This window comes from Trachymyrmex septentrionalis, unplaced genomic scaffold (genome assembly GCF_001594115.1).
Source record: "Trachymyrmex septentrionalis isolate Tsep2-gDNA-1 unplaced genomic scaffold, Tsep1.0 scaffold13, whole genome shotgun sequence".
Lineage (NCBI taxonomy): Eukaryota > Metazoa > Arthropoda > Insecta > Hymenoptera > Formicidae > Trachymyrmex > Trachymyrmex septentrionalis.
This window is the reverse complement of record NW_017304438.1, coordinates 5644379-5648012: the sequence shown is the minus strand read 5'-3', so window position 1 is coordinate 5648012 and position 3634 is coordinate 5644379. Positions and strand designations below refer to the sequence as shown.

Sequence of the window (3634 nt, the reverse complement as noted above, 5' to 3'; positions counted from 1 at the left end):
CTTTCATTAAAACGAGTAAGATCTGGATAATAATAATATAATAATCTTTATATATAATAATGTGTTATTACTACAAGAAAAATGTGAAAAGAGTTTGACATATGAAATCAATTTAGAACTTTATTTTATATAGGGCCGGTTGTTCCATCTTCAGAATATAAAATATATAAATATTAGATAATTTATCTACTGGATAAACAAAAAATTAAAAGAGTAAGAGCACAGAGAGTGAGTAAAAGAGTGAGACAGTAAACTGAACCGAAAGGTGGAACAGTCCAGTTTAAATTTAATTTTCCCAGATTACGGATTTAACTCTAATTCGTGTTAGACATCAAGAGACATTGAGGCGCTTTGAATAAAATAAACTGTTGATTTTTCATAATTTTGCATGTACTGTATAGCTTAAGGACCTTGTCACCATTGTATCCGAGTTAATCGTTATCGAAGTGTTTTTATTCGATTTTATGAGTTTTTTTCGAATTTATCGCTCGTGACAATTTCACGAATTGTCGCAATCGTTAAAATGACGCGAATTTAATGTAGTATTGTATTGAACGATCATAGTAATGAATAAACCCAATATTAGTTATTTCATCATTTTCCATTAATACGTTGATATATTATTAAAATATTTTAACATGTATCACGTATTATTACGTTACATATTTAATTTATCATTTAAAAAATTATTTTTTTGTTTATGCTAAATAATACTATTTCCAACATTTCAAAATTCAAAGTTTTTTAATAAGCAATTTTAATTATTTATAATACTATAACATATTAATGCAATATAAGATATTTTCGTTATGTTAAATTAAAAAGTAATGAACAAATTATATTTTTTGTTCTAAGATACGCATAATGTACATTTGTGATAATATTTGCTGTGATAACAAGATTCTAAAGCGTCATTGTGTCCATCCTCGATCAATTCGACCGTTAGTCATCGCTGCAGCTGTTCCAGAGAAATTATTTTGAACAGGGCGTTTATTGTCGTGCATCGTAACTCCTAATATTGAGAAGTTGACACATCGGGAAGTCACTGGCTTCGTGCCAGATTACGTTGGGAACTACGGTGTTGGCTCTGGACAACGACCCTGCATTGCGAGAACTCTTATGGTTTACTCACAATGTCTTAACTTTGTATGATCGAAAAACAAAAACAAAGTATTTTCATTTTTATTTAATATGGTCTAATATTTATTCTAATATGAATTAAAAAATTTTATTATTTTTAGAGATTTGTAGAGATTTTACAAAAATATAGTTTGTAACTGCGTTACAGATTCGAGTGCTTGAGGAATTATACAACAAATTACCTCAACGCATTTTATCGTCTTTAAATCGATATAGGATTGCAAAAAGTTAATAGTAATCGTCGATGACTAAATTCTTTCTTGTTAATTGTAAGTGAGATAGTAAAAAAAGATATTATATAATATTTTATAATGACATTAACAACATATATTATTTCGAGTAATTGACTGCTTGTTATTAATTGCATTGGAAAGTATTGTCAGAAATATTTCTGTTATTTAAAAAAAAAACAAGTCAACTGAGCAAAATCTTTAAATATTGCCAAAGATAAGGAAAAATGTTTAGTCACATTCTTTTAGTCACTAATGCATTTGTCTTTTCTTGATGTCTATGGCACCTCGGGTTATCGCAAATGTCACGGAGAAGAAAATACGAATGCTTTAACTGCTTTATTATTAGAATATTTAGTCTTCATTGTCTGTTTGCATAAAAATCCATCGTCTGTTTGCATAAAAACCCTGCCTCGTAAATCAAATTGGCAATTTGATTACACGTTAATTATTAAGAACTGTGAACGCATTATAGTGCATTAGTGAAAGAAAGACCGCAGCAGATAAGGCATTGCGTCGTAAGGATAAGGGTTTCTCTTATATATTACGTTCTATTAAATCGCGAAACAATCGCGTTGGAATGTCTTCATACAAGTAGCGAAGTAGCTAACGCAACGAAGCGTATACGTATTTAATTAGTCGACGATAATCCACAGCTTAATTCTCGATCATCGCGAACGTTACGTGTCAAGGTCGTAGATCATTGCTGCGTCTTGATGATCTCGCATTGCAGCAAGTTGGACACAAACGATAACGCAACGTTTAACAATGTATGTTTTTTTAATTATCTTCTCTAATAATGTAGTATAATTTAACCATGTGGCTCGATGATGTCAAATTATATCGACTATACTAATTGTACTTGTAGATTTTTCTAGTAGAAAAGATTTCGTTGGGGGGGGGGGGAATTATTGATCGTTGATATAAAGTTTCATTACCAAACAATATCTTATTATCATAAAATCTTGCTGTAAAAAAATAAATTTACAATCACAATTAGTATTATTTCGAATCTGTTGTATCTCATCGAAGATAATATCTGACGATATGTAAATTAGTAACTTTGTTTGCACATTTGAATTTGTATACTGGACTTTGACACGTGACGGCATATTTATGGGTGATTCACGAACGAAGCAGCATTATAATGCGGTTTTTAAAATAAATAAAAGTGGCCTTAATCTGTATTCGCAAATTGCTCTATAACACTGTTCTCAGCTGTACAAACAAAAACGTCTTGCTTTCTTTAAATTGCAATATTGCAAATAATTACACGAATAAAATAATTTTTAAATATCTCGAATATCTCTATATTTTCATGAAAGAATTTTATCTTTTAGTTAGGAATATTCACTCACCTACTATTTTCAGATTGGAACATCAAAAGCGCGAAAGCACAAATTCTTGCAAATTATATAGAAATATTTTTCAATAAAACAACATTTGCAATTGATGGAATAAACTTATAAAATATGAGTCAATCAAAAACTATTTTCTTGTTTCAAGAAGAAATCAAATTATATTAATTTTTAGTTTGTCATAGCTGTAAATATTTCACTCTTAATTATGCATAATTTATTTCCAGATATATTATTTATTAATTTATGAAACAGAAAGGAGAGCTTTTGGAATATTTTACAAGTTGGCATCACAATTCTATTGATTGTTGTTTTATTGAAATGTATTCCCGTGATATATTTTGCAAAAAATTTTATTGTCTAGATTATTTTATTTATTATTTTATTGTATAGATATTTTCTCGTTTCTGACGTCATAACGTAGTTGTGAAATAATAGTGGTGAGTAAATGAAAGTTTTAATTCCCTAGATTTAATCTTATTTAATCTTTACATTGAATTGCGAATGATGTCCATATTTTAGTGATTACCAGTATAATTTTCATGCATACGAGGGTACACTCTTCTTTTGTAAAATTACTGTAATTTATAATCAAACAGTAATGCATTTAAACTTGAAAATTTGAAATGCCAGACTTTCTTGAAGTAATTTGAGAGATCGATTAACTTCTACTGCTACTTGTAATTTACAGCGGCTCGAGGTGTCTCGAATACCTCCTTCTAAATGTTCTCTGAATATGTGTAGCGTTATCTTCTACTTGCAGCTACATAGAATGGCTAATTGCTCTAACTCTAAGATATTAATATAAATCAAGGGATTGCAGCACGATTATACTCTAAGCTTAGGCTATCAATTAATATTTATTAGCATTAAAGGAATAACATATAGCAGGATGAGGCTAGTAAA

General features: G+C 29.3%; 1 protein-coding gene across 2 annotated transcripts in view; it reads left to right on the top strand.

Moving 5' to 3' along the window:
- LOC108756867 (sestrin homolog) overlaps nt 1–3634 on the top strand; it is a 220283-nt gene that overhangs the window by 125454 nt on the left and 91195 nt on the right. The window lies entirely within an intron of this gene.